This window comes from Dermacentor variabilis, chromosome 1 (assembly GCF_050947875.1).
Source record: "Dermacentor variabilis isolate Ectoservices chromosome 1, ASM5094787v1, whole genome shotgun sequence".
Lineage (NCBI taxonomy): Eukaryota > Metazoa > Arthropoda > Arachnida > Ixodida > Ixodidae > Dermacentor > Dermacentor variabilis.
This window is the reverse complement of record NC_134568.1, coordinates 239,520,513-239,542,133: the sequence shown is the minus strand read 5'-3', so window position 1 is coordinate 239,542,133 and position 21,621 is coordinate 239,520,513. Positions and strand designations below refer to the sequence as shown.

The 21,621-nt window shown below is 47.1% G+C and overlaps 1 pseudogene; it reads left to right on the top strand.

Moving 5' to 3' along the window:
- The first annotated feature begins 539 nt into the window (after positions 1-539).
- LOC142562544 (uncharacterized) lies at positions 540-6,043 on the top strand (annotated as a pseudogene).
- The last annotated feature ends 15,578 nt before the right edge of the window (positions 6,044-21,621 follow it).

The following is a 21,621-nucleotide window of genomic DNA, read 5'->3' as shown; positions in this document are numbered from 1 at the left end:
TTCTCGGAGAATGATACTTGAATTGGGCACAGATAAAGCGGAGTAAACAGACAAGGAGTCGGTTAAGATTACGGCTGAAGAAATAGATGGGGGAAGTTTGCGTAGAGCTAGGATGATCGCCAATAACTCTGCTTGAAATATTGGCGTAAAGTCGGGTAGTCGAAGAGAGAAAGACCAATTTAATGATGTCGAAAAAATGCCCACTCCGGCCTTCTTCTCACTGACAGAAGCATCTGTGGCTATTACTGAATTTATTTGGAGGTTTTCAAGGTGGTCATCTAATAAACCTTTTAGGCATTAAATAGGTAGGAGCTTAGCGTTATTGGGAAATATATCGCCAAATTCAACACTTACCGTCGAAGTAGGTAAATTTTGAAAAGCCACATCACGGATTGATATTTGTAATGGCTCTAATAGCTTCTGCACAAAAACTACCTGGGGACAATGCAGTCTGGACCATTGATTCTGAAAGAATGCAGTTGGTTCTCTAGTAAAAATATAGTAGGAGCTTCTCTGGGGAGAAACATAGATGTTTAGAAATGTTTGGACTGTCAGTATACGAAATCGAGTTTGAAGAGAAGGCAGGTGAGTTTCATGATATAAAATATTATTTGCTACAAATTTTGGAAGGCCGAGACACAGACGTAGTGATTCGCGTTCTAAATGAACCAGAGGACGTAACTTATACGTAGGACCTCCTGAAAATAACACGCATCCAAACTCTAGAATGGGGCGGACATACATACAATAAATCATCAGCAAGGTCTCCCTGCGCATTCCAAAAGGACTGCTGCAAACTCTTCGTAATAAACCAACAGTGCGTGTTCCCTTAGATGCGATGTATTCTATGTGAGTCTGCCAATTAAGCTTTTCGGTGTAACTCATTCCCAGATATTTTAAAGAATGTCCCTGCGGAATAATCTCCTGGACATATGACAGTGTTATTCGGATAGGAAAAGTTAAGGGAAAGACCATGATCGCACTTTTGCTGACATTTAGCGACATTTGTATTCCTTTTAGCCAAATTTCAATCTGATTCAGATACGACTGCAAAGTTTTATATAGGCTATGTATATCATTCGATACCGTGAGAAATGCGATATCATCAACGTATACGTATACCTGTACGTCATGATGTGTCGGGATGCGATTTAGTAGAATGTTGAATAGAAGTACTGCACCTTGAGGGACGCCCCTTGTCTGTTTGTAACTTTTAGAAGAAACACCGTTTTGATAGCAATAAAATGTTCGTCCGCTTAGAAAATTTTGAATCCATGCAATTATATACTGTGGAAGATTCACACTATTGAGTCTGTTGATTAAAGTACTGTGGTCGACACTGTCATACGCCTTCGCAATGTCTAATGTCACTAGGGCCGCGTACTGGTTGTTGCGGCGAGCGAGTTGGATTCTACTCTCCAAGTCAACATGAGCACACCAAATTGAGCAGCCGGGCCTGAATCCTATTTGAGAATCACTTAATGTTTGGTTCTCGCCTATCCGCCTATCGACGTGACCATAAAGAACTCTCTCGATTAACTTTACAAGATTTGAGGTTAGAGAAATAGGTCTAATGTTGTCTATTGAATATCCATCGCCTGGATTTTTGAGTAGTGGAATTATTTTGGCAACCTTCCAATCTGGATGAATCCATGCATTCTTAATCGAGTAATTTATAAAATTAAGCAAATCCTGGGGAGACAATTTGAATAATAATTTTATCATTGCTGTAGTTATGCCATCAGGGCCTGGGGCTGAAGATGGCAGCATCTTTACCTCTCTCATTAATTCTTCTAATGTGACCGTTATGTACTCATTAGCTGGTTCAGGTGCCGGTATATGATAGGGCGAAGTGATGTGAATCGACGCTCTAAGCCTTTTGCAATATCCTCCAGTGACTGCACTAATTCAGTGGAAGTTAAGCCAACTGACTCTACATTAACTGGGGCTGAAACAATCTTTTTATACCGTAGGAATCGAAATAGGGCTTTTTTATTACTATACTGGGATAGGTAACTGTAATGTTTGGTGTTATAATTTTCTTTCGCTTTGTCAACTGTTTGCCTGAATGTAGCTGCAGCAAACTTATAGTCATTCCAATCGCGTTGGCGATGCGGCTGTGCCGCGAGGCGCGTCTTCTTCTTCACAATCTCCATCCGGACAAAAAGAGCCATCCTGGCGCCTTAAGAATCAGGAGGCAGAGGGTCGTGGTAGGGCTTGAGATTCGAGACGTGGACAATGTCACGTCCACGCCGGCGCAAGTCTTCAGGTGGTGACACTGGCTCAATTAGAAAATTCACCAGAGATGTTTGCTCCAAGACTCGGTAAGGCCCTTCGAATTTTGGGACGAGTTTCGAGGAAAGCCCCGGAGTCTGGAAAGGGACAGACAACCACACAAGAAAGCCTGGAGCGTAGGTGGTGTTTGGAAGCGTGTCGGTGCGGTTTTCTTTCTGGCGCTGCTGTTGCTCTGCCGTAAAGGAGCGCGCTAGCTGGCGGCATTCTTCGGCTTGTCGGGCGACGTCGGACACAGGTAGACACTCGGAGGCGTCAGAACGTATGGAAGGAGCGTGTCGATGGTATGCGTAGGCTCGCGGCCATACAGGAGGAAGAAAGGTGAAAATCCCGTAGTGGCCTGGATCGCGGTGTTGTACGCGAATGTGATGAATGGAAGGATGTGGTCCCAGTTACCGTGATGAGATGCCACGTACATCAACAGCATGCCACCAAGTGTGCGGTTAAATCGCTCTGTGAGCCCGTTAGTCTGGGGATGGTATATGCCGTGCTTGTCCGATGAATAATACGGCATTCTGAGCGCAAACTTTTGACGACTTCGGAGAGGAAGGTGCGACCTCGATCGCTGAGGAGTTCTCGAGGTGCGCCGTGTCGAAGCACGAAGCGATGTAGGACGAAAAAGGCTACATCCCGCGCTGTAGCACTTGGTAAAGCTGCAGTTTCGGCGTAGCGTGTCAAATGGTCAACAGCAACTACGATCCACCGATTGCATCTGGCGTCATAGGAAGCGGGCCGTATAGGTCGATGCCGACGCGATCGAAGGGTGTGGCAGGGCATGGGAGCGGCTGCAAGGCACCAGACGGGCGTAAAGGCGGCGATTTGCGGCGTTGACAGTCAAGACAGCATCGAACAAACTTTTGTACAAAATCGTACATGCCACGCCAATAGTAGCGGTGGCGAATTCGTCCGTACGTCTTGAAGGCTCCGGCGTGGCCACACTGCAGATTGTTGTGGAAAGCGACACATATTTGTGACCTTAAGCTGCGGGGAATCACCAGAAGCCACCGACGGCCTTCAGGAGAGTAATTGCGTCGGTGGAGCAGCTGGTCACGAATGGCAAATTGAACTGCTTGGCGTCGGAGGTTTCGGGATACAGGGATGGTCGATGATCCAGATAGATAGTCGAAAAGAGAAGCGATCCATGGGTCACGACGTTGTGCGGTGGCAAAGGAGTTCATGTCGAGAGATGACATGGAGTGTGCGGAAGTTGTTCTGCAGGCCGAGCCTGGAGGTAAAGGTGAACGAGACAGGGCGTCTGCGTCGGAGTGTGCTCGCCCGCTGCGGTATACGACGCGAATATCGTACTCGTGGATGCGTAATGCCCAACGGGCTAGGCGACCAGTGGGATCTTTCAAGTTGGCAAGCCAACAAAGCGCGTGGTGATCTGTGGCCAAGTCGAATGGGCGCCCGTACAGGTACGGTCGGAACTTGCCAAGTGCCCATACTAAGGCTAAGCACTCTTTTTCGGTCACGCTGTAATTGGCCTCAGGTTTCGTAAGCGTGTGACTCGCATAGGCGACTACGTATTCGGGGTAGCCGGGCTTTCGTTGGGCGAGGACGGCGCCGAGACCGACCCCGCTGGCATCTGTGTGTACCTCAGTTGCAGCTGACGGGTCGAAATGGCGAAGAATAGGTGGGGAGGTGAGAAGACGACGCAGCGTAGCAAAGGCGGAGTCACATGCAGGGGACCAGGAGGAGAGGGTGGTGTCACCGCGCAGAAGCTGAGTCAATGGCGCCATGATAGATGCGAAATTCCGAACAAAGTGCTGGAAATATGAGCATAGGCCCACAAAGCTTCGAAGTTCTCTGATGGTCTGAGGCTTCGGAAACTCAGCGACTGCTCGAAGTTTTGCAGGATCCGGTAGAACCCCGTGCTTGGACACAACGTGGCCTAAAATGGTGAGCTCTCGCGCGGCGAAGCGGCACTTCTTGAGGTTGAGTTGGAGGCCAGCGTTCGTTAGACAGGTCAAAACAAGTCTGAGGCGGAGCAGGTGAGTCGGAAAATCAGGCGAGAAAACCACGACATCGTCGAGGTAACACAGAAATATAGACCACTTGAGGCCACGCAGCGTGTTGTCCATGAGTCGTTCAAAGGTGGCAGGGGCGTTACAAAGCCCCAACGGCATTACGTTAAATTCATATAAGCCGTCAGGCGTAATGAATGCGGTTTTCTGGCGATAGGCTGCAGCCATCGGTACCTGCCAGTACCCTGAACGCAAGTCAAGGGACATTGGCAGCAGTAGCAGCAGTGTGCATCTCAGCGCTCTAAGCCCGAATCTCTGTACTTTTGCAGACTGCACTCAGGTGTGACGTCGACAGTTCTACGCTGGGATCTTCCAAGTATCCAACATGAAAGATCACGGAGCGCCTATCTGCAGAGAATCTTCGCCGTATCAGCCGCTGCTGGCGCTGTCATCTACCAGGAGGCTATAAGACTGATCCCCGAAAGCACGCCCATCACATTGGCAGCAGTAGCAGCAGTGTGCATCTCAGCGCTCTAAGCCCGAACCCCTGTAATTTTGCAGACTGCAGTCAGGTGTGACGTCGACAGTTCTACGCTGGGATCTTCCAAGTATCCAACTAGACAGATCACGGAGCGCCTATCTGCAGAGGATCTTCGCCGTATCAGCCGCTGCTGACGCTGTCATCTACCAGGAGGCTATAAGACTGATCCCCGAAAGCACGCCCATCACATTGGCAGCAGTAGCAGCAGTGTGCATCTCAGCGCTCTAAGCCCGAACCTCTGTACTTTTGCAGGTTAGTAACTGCATTATTATTTTTGCGTAGCTTTTACTCTTACTTTTGATATTACTGCTGCTGGTGCTGCTGCCACAGTGAAATATGTCTCCGGGAGGGCAGCGCAAAGTATGTGAAGAGTGCGATGATTCAGAGAAATCAATGACATGTAGTGAATGTGATTGCACGTACCATACCGGAAAGTGTGCTGGCGTATATCCGACACCACAGTAAAATCGAAGGGTGAAGCGTATCGCAGAGCATGGCGATGCAGAACATGCCGACGCTCTACGTCGCCTTCACAGCTAGCAGAAAAGGTGGTCAAACAACCTGACGCGCAAGATGATGTACGCGTGTGGCTGAAGACTATTAATGACAAGCTGGACCGATTGCTGCCCCTAAAAGAATCTGTTGAGAGCTTGGAAGATGCTGTTCACTTCATGAGCGAGCAGTACGATCAGCTTCTAACACGCACGGAAAAAAATGAACGCGATGTCGCGTTCATTTTTACTAAAGCAGGTTACTAAAGCTTGAAGAACGGGAGGAGGTCACACAGCTTAAGGCCGAGGTTGACTACTTGGAATGGCAAAGCCGTAAACTAAACCTGGAATTCCACGGAATTCCGCAAACTTACAATGAGAATTTATTGGAAGAAATAAATGCGCTAGCAGGAAAGGCCGAGCTCCCACAACTTTTGTAACATGATATTGTGGCGATCCATCGACTGCCCGCTAAGAAAGGAAAAACGCCAGGTGTTATTTGTCGCTTTGCCAAACAAATGAAGCGAGATGGATGGTGGCAAAACCGGAAGAAGCTGAGCAGTGTAGATAAGTTGTTTTTGCAAGAAAACATAACCAAACGAACGCGTGCACTTCTTTTTGAGGTGAAAAACTGGGCAAAGATAAACGCTTTCAAGTACGTCTGGCATCACAATGGACGAGTCCTCGTGCGCAAAACTGACGGCGAAAATGCGGTGGCCATTTCAAGTTCTCGCGACTTCAGTAAACTAAGATAAGGAACACGGCAGTCTCTGATATGACTAAATGATAATCATGGATAACGTCGACGCGGAACGTTACGTACTGCCGCATGGCTTTGAAAGGCACCTGGGACCAGTATATATGAAATCACTGAAGTGTTTTCATCTAAACATACGATCAGTAAAGCATAAAGTACCCGAACTTACTCTTCTTTTCAAGCAGCTTGATCACGTGTTTGACGTGACAATGCTTACAGAAACATGGAGCACAGACGACTCAACTGTTTTCCGTCTTCCTTCTTATCAAACTTTCTATGCTAACCGGACCAGTGGTCGCGGTGGGGGTGTATGCATCTTGGTAAAAAGTACTTTCTCGTGTGAGTTACTTCAGACGTTCTTCGTAAGCACAAGTGACGAGTTTATTTCGTTAAAATTGCAAAGGATTGTAATCGCTGTTGTCTATCGACCTCCGAACGGAATGATGACACCATTTTTAGAATACCTAGAAGGTTTTTTTTACATTTGTAAATGATTCCCATTTCGATCTCATATTTGGTGGTCATGTAAACATTAACATGTTGAGCAGTGATCCGTCAAAGGTTAAGCTGGATGTTCTATTAAAATCCAATGGCCTTACAAATGTTATTCATCTTCCAACAAGAGTGACTCTGAATACGTCTACATTGATTGATATTTTTGTTACAAATGTAATGCCGGAGAGAATCAGAGCTGGAGTAATCGCGGCTGAGTTCAGTGATCATTTGCCTATTTTTTTATGCTGTAGTAAAAAAGTGAACATGAAACAAAATTCACCTGCAAATTTAATACAGCGTATTACGCCGCAAAATCTTTCCTCGTTTGTAGACAAACTTTCGTTGGTACCGTGGGACACTGTGTATAATATTACAGATGCTTGCGCAGCTTACGAAGAATTCCTGAAAATCCTTAAACCTATATATACAGAGAACTTTCCTTTTGTACGCTTAAAACAAAAGAGAAAAATTCGTAAGCCCTGGATAACCTCTGACCTGGCAGCAAAAATTCGGGAGAAAAATACAATGTTTAGCAAATTTATTAAGAACAGAGATCCGGACGCACTGAAGAAGTTCAAAACTTTCCGTAACAGTTTAGACAAAGAGTTAAAAAGAGCAAGAAAACGTCATTTTAATAATTTATTTACTTCCCTTTCTGGCTGCTCAAATGCTCTCTCTGGAAGAAGTTGAACTCAGTGTTACAATATCATGTTAAAAACCAATCAGTTCGTGAAATAAAATACAATGGCAACGAGTTGTCAGGGAAGGCGTTAGCCAATGCTTTCAGTGAGCATATTGTGAACACCGCGGGTCAAATGGCAGCAACGAGTGATTTAAAAAATGTTTACTACAATAACAGTTTGGTGTTCCTTGACCCTGTCACTGAAGCTGAAGTGACAGAGGTAATAATAAGCCTAAATAACAGCAGTGCGTTGGATGTTGACGGGATGCAAGCGAAGCCTTTGAAACATGCTGCCTCTTTGCATGCTCCATGCATACCATACATATTTAACTTATGCCTCGAGCAAGCGATATTTCCACCCCAAATACAAGTTGCTCGTGTTAAGGTACTCTATAAGAAGGGTGACAAGAACAATATGGGCAATTACCGGCCTGTTTCTATATTTCCCGTGTTTTCAAAGGCCTTTGAAAAGGTAATCCTCAAAAGACTGAAAAAATTCGAACAGAAACACATCTTGATTGACTGCCAGTATGGCTTCCGTGAAGGTTTGAGCACTGAATCGGCACTTCTTGCACAAAAAGAGTATATACTAGATCAAATCGAAAAAGAAAATGTAGTACTGGGCATTTTTATAGATTTTTCAAGGGCCTTTGACCTTATTAATCATAAACTTCTCATTAGGAAGCTCATATCAAAAGAAGCCAACAAACCCGGACACCAAGGACAACATAGGGGAAATTACATGTGCTTAATAAATAATATGAAGAAACGATAAATTAATGGAAATCAAAGCGCATGAAAAAAGAACTTGCCGCAGGTGCGGCCCGACGTGCGGCCCAAGTGCGGTTGTGAAACGTCGAATGAACTTACAAAGTGGTGCAGGAGATCAAGAAGGTCGGCGCGTTCGGCAGGTGTGAGGGTATCGGCGATGGGACTCGAGAATGCATCCCTGGACGTCTCCTCAAGCGCGGAAATCGATGATGACTGGCCGGAGTCGACATCAAAAGAGTCTCCGGGGACGTCAACCAAAGACGAAGAGTCGATGAGTTTCACGAAGCCAAGGCATTCACCAACGAGCAACGTAATAGGCGCACAGAAGGGATTGCAAAAGTATATATTGCTGCAGCCGCCGGCCATGTCAAGTGTTGCGAAGGGTAGTGGGAGAGATTTACGGCTCATGAAGACGTCGAACGGTGTGAAGAGGACCATTGCATCAGTGATGGCATCGCAAGAGACGGGTATGAGGGCGAAGGAGCCAGGTGGAATATCTGTGTCCTCGCGCACGGTAAGTTTAGAAGGGCGGTCACAATCCTCTTGCAAGGGTGCGTCACAAGGGGAAAATTCAACTTCGGCGCGTGCGCAGTCGATCACGGCTTTACGACGGGATAAGAAGTCCCATCCGAGGATGACGTCATGCGAGCAGGTGGGAAGAACAATACACTCGACTATGTAAACAATGTCGTGAATAAGCACACGTACTGTACAGGCTGCGTGCGGAGTGACGTGCTGCGCGCTTGCCGTACGATTCGACAGTCCAGAAGGCGGCGTGGTCACCTCGCGCAGTGAACGGCACAGTTTGGCGGCTATCACAGAAACGGCTGCGGCGGTATCCACAAGAGCGAATGCAGGAACACCTTCTACACAAATTTCGACCACGTTAGCAGGACAGGCGCGAGGACTTAGACAGTTCAAATGGGGCGCAGTTCTTGCCTCGTGAACTACGACGTTCAGTTTTCCTGGTCAGGTGGTGCGGGTCGCCGACGCATTGGGGAGAGCGAGCGTCGGCAATGGGATGGCGAGCGACGCGAAGGAAATTCCGGAAGATCAGCACGAGCATACGGTTGGGGGGAAGGAGTGGCGTATTGGCGAAAGGGCTGGCTGCCATACTGGAAGGGCCGAGAGGCGTCGCCGAACGCTTGAGGCCGACGGCAGCAATATCGGGCGACGTGTCCGGGAGTGCAGCAAGAATAACAGATGGGACGATTGTCAGGCGTCCTCCAAGGATTAGCTCTCGGTGCGGTCCAAGATGCAGCATGGGCTTCCGGTGGCATCGGTTGGGAATGGGTCGCGAAAGACTCAGGCGGAAGCCTGCGTACTGCCTGCGCGGGCGTAATAGGCGCGGCCACAGGCAGGACTGGCTGCGCATAGGTGAGAGGCTTGGCGACAGGCTGCACTGCCAGCGCAGAGTTGAGATTCGCGGCTGCAGGCGGCTGATGGTGTGCGGAAGGAACAACTTGAGCGACCTCTTCGGAAATGGGAGTGCGGAGCGTGTTTGGAAGACGGGAGGTGGGCTCCTGAGTGAAGGGGGACTAAAGAAAGTTGGCGGGCAACTTCCTCACGCACGAAGTCCTTGACCCGTTGAAAGAATGAGGATGGGCCATACATGCTGTCAAGGCTTGCCACCAAGTCGTCGCTTCCCAGAGCACGCCGAGTCGAAGCGCGTTGCTTCCTTAACTCATAACTTTGGCATAGGCTGACGACTTCGGACAGAGTGCGCGGATTCCTGGCTAGGAGCATGTGGAATGCGCCATCATCGATGCCCTTCAGTATATAGTGAATTCGCTCAGCTTCGGGCATTGCGGCGTTGACTCGTTTACAAATGTCCACGACGTCTTCAATGTAGCTCGTGAACGTTTCTGCCGTCTGCTGTGCTCGGGCGCGCAGCTTGCGAACAGCGGGTCGGCCGAACACTTCCGTAAATGTTGTCTTGAAGATTGACCATGTGGGTAGGTCACTTTCGTGGTTGTGAAACCAGAGTTGGGCAACACCAGCCAGATAAAAGATGACGTGGGTTAACTTCGCTGGATCATCCCACTTGTTGTGCGCGCTCACCCGTTCATATGACGCCAACCAGTCTTCGTCGTCTGCACCGCTGAAGATCTTGGGGTCCCGTTGTCGTGGAACGCCGGTGCAAGTGACGGACTGTGGCGTCGGCGCCGTTTGGGATGAGCTGTCGGTCATGGCGGGCGATAGCGTTCTTGATCGCAGCTCCAATGTTTCAAGCGACGGGGTTTGAGTCCCAGCACCTCCACCAATTGAGAAGAGGTTTATTGGCGGCTCCAAATGCAAAATCGCAGCGATCGGGAACGGCGAGACAGCCCGAAGCACTGTCCAAAAAGACGACAGTAATCAACAGCGCGAGCAGCGCCGAGCCGCGCGTTGGCGATGCGGCTGTGCCACGAGGCGCGTCTTCTTCACACATGATATATAGTGGTAGAATACAGTAAGCTGTTCGCAAGTAGGAATTGTAATTTTAAATTGGCAAAGAAAGTCTCAAAAACCAGTAAGCTACAAGGCCTGGCGGAGAAATTTATGTACTTCAGATGTAGTCTATGAGATTACTGTACGTAATTTGGCTGTTATTAAGTACAACATAATTATTGCTTAAAATTGCAGTTGCTATATTACTAGACGCTCGCGCTTTATTTTATGCTTCGTAAATCAAAAGCGCATGCATGGCTACGGCAACACGCTGAACAGCATATCACGTGTAAAAGCATTGTTTCGCTTTCGATCCGATCGATTTCGTTTTGACTGGTTAAATACCAAAGCAGTTAGACAGAAAACCGCGAAAATATCTAGCCATTATAGTAGAAATACTTTAACACTACGGAAAACATGAATCCCAGGGACATCGACTTAATAAACAAAATAATATTTTCTCAGTTACGGCCGCACTTGTCCTGTGCCTCCCACTAATGCCGGCCTATAATCACTATCGCGTTCACCTATCACCAATGTTTTTACATTTTTTTTTTTTCAGCTGGCAAACCGGCTTCGAGAGGTGACCCGGTTTTACGAGAAATGGCGCTGGCGTTGTGCTGAGATTTAGTTAAGATATAGTTCGAAAGGCGAGACTTGCCTCGGGCATGCGCTTTTGCTACGTTGTTGGTGCTTGCGCGTTAATCATGCCTTTATTTGGAGCTTCAACGCATTCCGCAAACGTAGAACTCCTTGCAGTGATCGTGCATACGTATCTGGGTGGATGCCGTGAAGTGTCAGCGCGAATTTTCGACATGCCGACGTGCAGCGTGCCGGGCTGCCGTTCGGGGTATGCATCGGCGGCGGCAAGTCCCGTGCACCGACATTTCTTAAGGCGAGACCCTTCAGTGGCTCATACCCCCGATGGCCTGGAAAACGAGGCGTGCAGTAAATAAAGTCACGTGAGCTCGCCTCGGGCAGGCACGCGCTCGTGCCACTGCTCGCGCGTTCGTCGGCGTCTTCTTCCACAGCCGGCTCCGCTGCCGCTCATCATGCCAGAAAAAAGAGCGAAGATAATTAAGATACCGTTCATTCAAGCGCTCGAACTCGCGACCTTCCGTGGGAGTCGGTCCCTCGAGCTTATATAGAAGTCGAACCCACGATTTTTGGTGTGAAGGTGAAGTTAATTAGGACACAGTCAATTAAGGTAGCATCAATTAAGACACTCAAACCCACGACCTTTGGTGGGAGAAAACAAGTAATAAGAAGTAACAACGCATTCGCATGAGAATGTGACGTAATTTAATGAATGCCTTCTCAATCCACAGGCTTTCGCCTTCACCCTCTTTGGCGTATGTTAAAGTGACTCAATTTTTCAAGCCTCCAAAGGGACCTGACGTATTGAAGGCACGGGAAAACGTGATTTCTGGAAAAACTTTAAGATTTTTTTTTACGTCAGACGCATAAGTTAGTGACATTCATTTTGGGTCTGCAGAGATCATGAGCTGCTATGAGCACGCCGTGAACGGTACAACCGTAGCGATACAACGAGGCAAGTGGACAATGAGGGAGCGCGTGGTGCCCCGAATTTATCCGGACATACCTGAGCATCTGTCGAAACCAAAAGTGCCCAAGTGAGCGAGAAAACCACGCAAAGTAAGGACAGTGGTTCCTGCCCAAGTTGTTTCCTGCCAAAGTGATGGGAATTTGTTGCGACGAAACTTAAGCAAGTGACGGCATGGGTGGGAGTGAACGCGCCGAAGTAAGCTCGTTAGAAACTACGGCCTGACTTGCTGTTATGCAGGGCGTTCCAAAATTTGAGTCGAGGAATGTGAAGGGTTCGACCATGGAGGCTATTATCTACAAGCTCAAGGACTCCGGGGGCACTGTACACATTGAAGTAGCTGCTTTTCTAACCCTTCTTGACGCTCCTGAGGACTGTGATGTGACAAGTGTCGGTTGTCCCGCTCACAAAGATACCGCTACTGTTTAGCTTCTACTCATACATAGTGCTACGAACGCATTTTGCCGCAAAAGATACTTGGAAGAGCCTCAGTTCTTCAGAAAAGGTCGCGTCTGCCAGAAAGAAAGCAAAGATAACGTGAAGGCTTCCTGTACAGTTCCGTCTCTGGAAGCAGCTTTCCTATTGCAAATATGTCTCTGCAAACAATTTACTTGCTGCGTTCGCTTTCACATTAAGAAATGAATGAATCAACTTTATTTCTCGTCCAAGCGACGGTAGACTGGGACTAAGGCGCGAAGGCCTGACAGAGGTCCCAGAGCCCACAGTTACACCGGCGCTTATAATCAGCACAAATGAATACATATAAAACGTACATACGTTTCGTACAAGAGAACAGAATTTCAGTAACAAAAATGATTGCAATATTTGCGCATTGGAATATGAGGAAGCCGCAGAAACATTAGTACAAATGCTATCTATATGAACTATTTCTTAGCTCATACATGCGTACATACAGATGCACTAGAAACAAAATATCAATAATTAATGAAAGCAAATGTCATCGGCCCGAGTAATTGACAAGTAAAAATGACAAGACATTCTTTCATGCTTCCTTGCTGGTTGTTGATTTGGTAGGCTTTCTCGCAGTTTTTGCCCTCGTAAGACGCGTGTTCACGTAAGGTTGGAATATTATTGAGGATTACGGGGATCCTGGGCTGACTTGTGCCGGCAAAAAATAAACGTCGGTCACAACGCGAAGCGGAATGAAGGTAAGTGGCCCGTGCAGTGTTCGCCTTGCATTTTTTTTAATCTTTTTTGTCGGGCCTTACGTGCTGTTTTTTTTTATAATGTTCAGATACAATTCAAAAGCGCTTTTCACTAAAGTCAAGTAAATGAAGAGGGAAGTCGCGTTTCTGCTTCTAGAATAATAAGAGAGTTAACGGAATGTGGCAGTCGCTTGCCGGCACCTTTGAGGTAGTAGCAGATGACGCGCTGCAACCGATCTTAAGGCTACCACAGTGCCGCGAGTCGGTGCGATCGCCGACCCGCTCCGCGCCACTGGAAGGCCGCGCTCTTTGCCAGCTCAACCTAATCGATAAGCAGTGCCTATCAGCGTTTTCAGCATGCTTCCAGTGAACGACTGCGTCCTCACTGCAAAACGAAAAATTCTGATAAGAAAATGTTCCGCGGCGTTTTCTGCGTTACCCCTTGATTATTAGACACTCTGATTGGTAAGCTTTCCATTGCATTAGAAAAACCAAGTACCGTGAAAATTGGCTGTCCGTCCCTTTGAATATCTCTGTGCCTTCGCTGCTTTGCAAATGTTCCCGTCTGAGCCCTATTGAGGACAGGCTCTTCTTTGGCAACTTCACATGGGTTCGGCGTACGTGGAACCTTGGTATCTCTCTGGCCTCTCAGTTAGAAAACGGCCTTTTTGGCGCCCCCAGAGCGCCATAGCGAGTCGCGAAAGGTTATACTTATAAGGTTAGAAAGGTATCAAAATGTATGTCCGAACGAGACAAGAAGCAAGAATTATACGCAGCGTAGGTATGTCTACCGGTACGAGTGTAATTAGTGCCAGTATGGTCTAACACTAACCACATTGCACCATAGACCTACATGGACCCACCTGGCCGCTTCATCCAAAAAGAAAGGCGTGTCAACCAAAGTTGACGCGAAAGAAGAGAGCGTCAACGTAATTAGCATAAAAAAATGAAGCGAATAAAATAACTTGACATGAATAAAATAGAGGGTGCGGCAAAAAACAACGCAAGCTCTGACAATGGAACGAATAAAATAATCCAAATAATGCAAAACTATCTGGCAATTAACGCAACATTGCATCATATTTAATGATCATATAATTTCAATAGGTATATATACATATACCATGTACGTCGACCTTGACATCTTTCGCATCGAGTTTGGTTGACACGGCTTCTTTCATTCATCATTGGAATGCCGATTTAACAAAGGATCTCTTACTATTCCCTTTCCATATGTAAATTATTTATCGTTAGGTTTCTGAACTTGCTGGTCCAATCTGCATAATTGCTTCTGTAAGCCAAGAAGCAGCGCCGTATAGAAAAAGAAAGATTCAAGGGTTTTACAGGCCAAAATCTCGATTTGCTTATGAAGCACACCTAAATGGGAGACTCAAGAATAATTATGACCGCCCGCAGTTGTTTAACGTCTACTATAAATCTACGCGCGAAATCGCTTTTCCATTTCGCCCTCGTTGAAACGCAGCCACTGCGGCCGTATACAACCACCTTGCCATCTCAGTTACCACCGTTATATGCGTCATGTACTGTACTAACCTAACTCATTTCCTTTGGCTTTGAAAGTATCTGTACTAACTAACTAAATAATTAATTAATTTCTCATAATTATTTTAATTATAATTAAATAATTTTGCGATAAGCATTGCAGTGCCACTAAAATTAGTGATCGGTATATTGAAACTAAATATTTGAAGCAAGTTGATATATAGACGTAATCACCGGAGTGCAGCTGAGATATTGGTGTTATATCAGTGCCGCCAAAGAATTTGCAACTGGCCAACGTTGACTAACAGCCCCAGGTTAAATATGCCGACAGGCAATGTGCGCATAGGCCGGAACCCAGAAATTCGAAGTTTTCGGGTAGAGTCAAATCTGATGAATCTTTACCATAATTTTTTTAGGATGGGGAGTGATGTGCAGCATATTTATCTGGTTAATCTGGCAGAGTGATAAACCTTTACCTATAAGAAAGAAACCCCCCTCAAATCCGCTCTGTGAAAGTGCATGTACAGCTAACCTGTTGCCGGCGTTAGACAATGTTAGACAAGCACCACCACCACAAGCGACGTACGCAGGCGCCTGTGTGGGAGTGCAGCATACATCCTCACTCTTCTAAGCGCTCCGCCAAACGCATGTACATTGATTGAACTAACTAAATTTCTCGAAGTAAATAGCGTCAGAAAATTGGTAAAGTACGACTTATAGGCCAGCTCCAGACATGACAGCTTCTGATTGTAATTCGAATATACGAGAAAACATACCTCTGTTACCCGTATACTCAAAAACAAAGCAGATTTGCAGCTGCCCTGTGAGGTTTGACCGAGAGAGAGAAAGAAAAGGGAAGAAGGAAAGACAGGGAGGTTAACCAGACTGAGTCCAGTTTGCTACCCTACACGTGGGGAGGGGAATGGGGAGTGAAAGAGAGAGAGAGAAAACATGAGTCTATACCACACTTTCACATGCACTAAGTTAGGTGTATGATGGCTATAGTCTGGCACTCAAGTATGTTGCCTTCAGGTAGGGAAGAAGCGCTCGAACTGCTTTCTGGGCTAATGAACTGTGAGGCCAGGTTCCCAAGATCTTTGCTTCTGTAAATGGCCGGTCATACAGTCTATTCAAGGCACACTGGAGAGTCTTACGTTGGTTATCAAAGCGAGAACAGTGGCACAGAAGATGACTGATGGTCTCTTCACACTTTCATTTAGCGCACATTGGTGAGTCCGTCATTCCAATACGATAGCTGTAGGAGTTGGTGAATGCTACTCCTACCCACAGATGACACAGCAATGTTGCGTCACGTCGTGAAAGCTTTCCTGGTAATTTAAGTTTCAGTGATGGGTCGAGGCTGTATAAACGACACTTAGAGTTCTGTGGTGAATGCCAGTAACTTAATGTGATAGTACGAGCGAGATGGCGAAGCTCTCTTGCAGCGTCTACTCGCGATAAAGGTATAAGGAGTGTCGGTGCGCCATCCTGGGCACGTCGGGCAGCGTCATCGGCGAGGTTTGACTGAGTGACTGTGGCCGCTAGGTGGTGGTACTGTTCTTGGGTGAGCAAAGAACGAGCCCACGAAAAATCCCGACCAACTAGGGGCAAACAGGTTCGCTGTAGTAAAACTAAACGCCGTCAATTATTTTACCATATGGTTGGGGGAACCAGCGCCGCTAAATAAAGACTTGAGCCCGGCATCCACAAGAGCCATAACTTGGCAAATATATAATTCGAAGGACGTGGCCAATATGTGCATTTATTGCTGTGTAGCATATTTCATTGCTCCAGATTACAATACGAAAAAAAAATATAATAGATTGTTAGCAGGGATCTATGCGCAAAAATCTTTGTTGTTTTGAACTTCAAGGCTGGGTTCACATGATGAGGTCCTGGAAATAGTACCTCAATAGAAATTTATTCTACACCAACTGATGGTGAGGCGTTGCTTCGGTTACAAAGTCTCAGACTTCGTTTATTGCCTTGCTGTCTGTGTAAATACATGCGTATGACTTTCCCGTAGTTGTGGATGTCTCGGATGGGTGTAGGTAGGGTTCTTCATTAGCCAGCCGCCGCCTACCCTAAACCCCACGGGCAGACAGCCACAATCTCAGTGATCTTCCGTAATAGGAAGGCGAGGGCTGCATTATTGTGTATTTTGGGGTGCACCCAGTCACCAGCGGTGTCTTGGTGTATGTACGTCCCCAGGAATTAAAGACTGTTTTCACAGATATGAAAATGTAAGACAGCCTGCGATCACGTGCATCGTAGTCGCTACGATGCACGTAGAACGACGAAATGTGCCGTCCTTAGAGTAGACGCACTAAAATGCGGGCCGCAAGATGTGGGAATCAGAAGTGCGGGAAGCAACGCGGCACCAGAGTGTCCGAATGCCACTCAGTAATTCCTGTGGCATCGTCGGTATGTCGCACGCCTCGTCATCAAACCGCTACTGCCGCGGCTGACAAAAATGCCGAACGGTTGTGCCCCTTCCCTTAGCGCTTTCCATCACTGGCAACGAGTAGGCCGGTCGTGCTCATAGCTTGGACAAAATGGGACCGGTGCGGATGCCATTCTGTGCTGTGCTGATCGCGTCTCGCTCTGGGTCCACTCGTTGTCTTCGACACCTGTGTGCCCGGGAACCGATAGAAAATGACATAAGTCTTTTAGTTCAAGGCAGTCGTCTCTGAATTTTCCAATCAATACACCAATGATGACAGGATGCAGTGATGGGCTTGTTTGGGTCCGTCTGCATGTTTCGTAACTGCACAGTAAATTCTCAAGAAGAACGCTTTTGTGTAGCCCTTGGAGGGAAGGTTAGAGCGCCCACAGTGCTGATCGAAGTACCTCGAGACTTGCCTTCGTTGTATCGACCTCTTCCGCAGAAACAGGACCAACTGCGTTCAGTATTCAGTGAGCCATGTCGGCCTACGCTATCACCCGGATGTGATTGTAGGTTCTGCTTCGGCGAAGCCATTGAAGACGCCGACTGCCTCACGGTTAATCCTCTGAAGCGGAAGAATAAGATGAAAAGTAGGGAGGCCAAGCGTCCATGTTTGATGAAATCCTACACTGGTCATAAAGGAAAGAGGAATAGTAAAAGAAAAAGAGGGAGAACTGCGTGGGCGTAAGAGGATGCACAGCATGAGTAGGTACTATATTATTTTGACCTGGTTCAATTTCAAAAATGAATAATTGCAGCCGAGACTTGTAAGGCGGGACAAAATGACGTAGAACATTTGGAAATGAATTCTGATTTTTGTTTTGTATTTCCAATGGAGCAATGAACGCCAACTGACCTTTTTTGGCGAGTTACCTTTCTGGTCAGTCGATATTAAAGTACCCTGTTACGTAGAAGAATTACAGAATTATTTTTTTTTGCACCAACATGTACGGCATTATGAGCATAAACATTGGAGCAAAATGCAACCACGTTTTCAGATAATATAGACTCTTGCAAGCGAGACACAGTAAACACATTCTATCGCAAAAAAATGCAAGTCCCACGCAATCTGGCAATCGAAGTAAGCGAAGCTTTGTCTGCTGTTTGCGTTCATTGACGTTATTTAGCCGTGATATATTGACGGCATACGGCAGTCGCGACGGGATATGTGAAACGTTACCTTGCCTGCTCCGCTCGACGCTTTATGCGACCCTTCGTCTCGTCGGCACTATTGTGCACGCTTCGGCGCCATTCTGGGCTGTAGCGTAGTAGCTCACAGAACTGCCTCCTCTCTCTCTCTCTCTCTCTCTCTCTCTCTCTCTCTCTCTCTCTCTCTATTTCCTCGCTTATATTCTCCCCACCTCCTGCCTCTACTGCCGTTGCGGGTGAGGACGGAGACAAGCGTGGCAGCTCCTGCACAGCATTTGTGAGGGGTCACGCCTAGTTAAGGCGTCCCGAGGGCGCTGTGGAGATGCGTCGCGGCGTAAATCATGGCACGAGCTTTTCCGGTCGTCTTTCCAATTATTGTATGAAACTCTATTGGCTTTCCTTTGTGCCACCCTCCTGCCGTGTACAAACGCGACAGCGTTAAGGGCCCCGTGTCGCAGAAAATCTGGTGTCGACGCCGTGGGTGTCTCTATAATCCTTCTGAACCACAACCACGCAGGCCCTCCACGTGGCACATACATTGTCTTATATTCTTTACGAAGTTATTCCTCGGAATTTCGAGAATGACAGCGCATAAACAAATGTCATGAAACAAAACACCGACAGCGCATGCCTTTTGTGTTTTTGTGACATGGCCACGTTTCGACCACGTCCCGACGCGGCCACCGTTAGTGGCGTGCGTCTCAACTACGTCCTGGCGTGGCCGGCGTTACAGCAGTGGCAGCAGTGGGAAAGTCGAAGGAAGAGGCAAAGAAAGCTTCGCTTTAAAAGTAAGGCTCCAGTGGCTGTTGGCGCCAACGGCCATCTGGCATGAGCGTTTTTGCGATTGGCTAGATTCCGCTTGCTCCCAAAGAACCGTGATCGACTATCGAAGTAAGCACCCGCGTACTCCAACGTAATTCCAACAAAAGGTTTTGCAAAACCACTGCAAGTAGGACACGTGACCTCCGCGACTCCATTTGCAATGTGAACGCACCTTTGCACATGTTTCAGACCTTTAGAAACAACTTAATTCGATTTGTGTCGATTCTACGACAAGCCGAAGTGCGCCTCTTCGTCTAAAAAAAGTCTCGGAAGAATAAAAGACTGACGTGTACACAGTGCACAATTGGGTTTATAAAGTCCCAATACAACACCTGAGCTAAGCGATACGCTATAATGGAAAGTACGTTGCGATGATCATTTTTGCTTTTTGATCATTCATGCCGTCGCACCTGCTCGCACACCACCGTGCCACCATTATCAGTGTGGTTAGATAAGATAGACGTGACATTCTCATACCAAATGTCTACAACAGAAGGAAAATAATCCGTAGGAGACACTGCGTTATTTAACGCGCATCAAAAGCATGGATCATGAGCGCCTTCTCTCCCCGTCGGAATGCGGCCACTGAGGGGTCAAGCCTTCGACCTCGTGCTGCGCAGCAGAGAGCAACAGCACACGAACCGTCGCGGCGGTTTATTTATGGCTCGTAAGAAACACTTCTGAGTCTCTTGTATATGCTCCCTCCTCCAACCAAATCCAGATACTGGCTGTCTCAGTGAGTACTTTCATCCTTCAAAATAGTGCAGTGAAGATAAACAGGTTTCGTCGACACGTTGTTTGTACGGTACATGTGACGTTCAGATGTCTTGACCAAATGAAATCCACACGACAATCACGTTTTCGACATCCAAATAACTAATTACGTCTTCAATTGACGAAAATTAACGGACAGGCGTCGTAGCTAATTACTTTAGGGGGATTCTGGCCATTGTTGGCCCGAAACAGCTCAGTAATCAAAGTATGTCCACTCAATGGTAATCATGAGATCCCAACCAGTCTTGAGATATTCGTCTACGAAGTCTTCTTTGGAATGTATTGGTTTTCCTCACAACCTTGTGAGAGCAGGAGGAGGGGTGGTGCAGTGCAAGTACAATAAAGTATTTCCAAGTGAAAAAAAAATAGAACACTAAATGGAATGGCAATGCACTCTGCCGCAAGTTTCCAGACGAACATCTTGATAGTTCCACTGAAAGCTATATAATTATGAAGCCGTGGTGACGGAAGATGGGTAAAGGTGGCAAAATTGCCCATGGCGATAAAATAAAAAAAATTTCCCTACAACGTGCATCAAACAAAGCTTACCTTGTTCACAATATATTTTGTACTTGCTGCACGTTATGAAGAACAGCGCTCATAAATGAGCGTTGCAAGCGGATTGTTTCGTTTTCTTAAATTCTGGGTTTCTACGTGCGAAAGCCACGATCTGATTATGAGGTGCGCCGTAGTGATGGACTGCTGTTATTAACGTGCCGTCTGACCACGTGGTATTCTTTAACGTGTCCCCCATGCACAGTACACAGGCGTTCTTGAAATCCGTCCCCAGCAAGCGGCCGCCGCTGCCGGGATTCGATCCCACGCCCTCGGGCTCAGTACAGCAACGCCGCAGCCACTACACTACCACTGCGGCTGGCTAGTTGCAACGAATCAATGGCGCGCATGGGTTTAGCGCGAACAATATATACGAGACAGAGAAGTGAACACAAAGGCTGAGTGTGAACGTATTTTCGATCTGCCGCTGTGGCTTAGCGGCTATGGTGTTGCATGTTAAGCACGAGGCGCGGGACCGAATCCCGTTCCCCGGCGGCCACATTTCGATGGGGGCGAAATGCAAGAACACTCATGTCCCGTGCATTTGAGGCACGTTAAACACTCCCTGGTGGTCAGAATTAATCTGAAGTCCCTCACTAATAATGAAATCGCGGTATTGGTACGTAAAAACCCGAGAATTTAATTCAACGTCTCTTCAACTTCTACTAGAATTATTGTTGACGCAAGCTAGAAATCACTGCGAGTGGGATAGTTTGTTTCGTAGCAGTGTTTAGTGCTAACAAGAAACAATGACGAGGGAAAGAAGGGACGAACACAAGCGCTTCTGTTCCACTCTTCGTCATCCTTGTTCGCTATGAACACAGCTGCGGACTCCTAAATATGACAGGCATGAAGTCGGAGCGTTGCTACAAAGCACGCTCATGACTCACCTGATATATTTAATGTACTAGCAAGTCTTAACCCTTGAAAAGTGAGGCTTCTTTCTCCAGTTGACGTCAAATTATGGCCGGTATATAGTATACGCGCGCACACTTCTTTTTATACTTACGCATTCAGCAGTGAATCTTCAAAAAAAACTACGCTCTACGCATTCGTCCAACGCTTGGAGACAGCTAAACCCAGAACGACTATAGCCGCGCTCTTTCAAAGTAAACCAAGTCAGGTTATCGGAAATTTCCTTTCGCACCCAGTGTGGGTACCTCCTTATGCGCACTATCTTGCGACCGGAGGCACTCAAGAAGACAAGAGAGAACGTTGC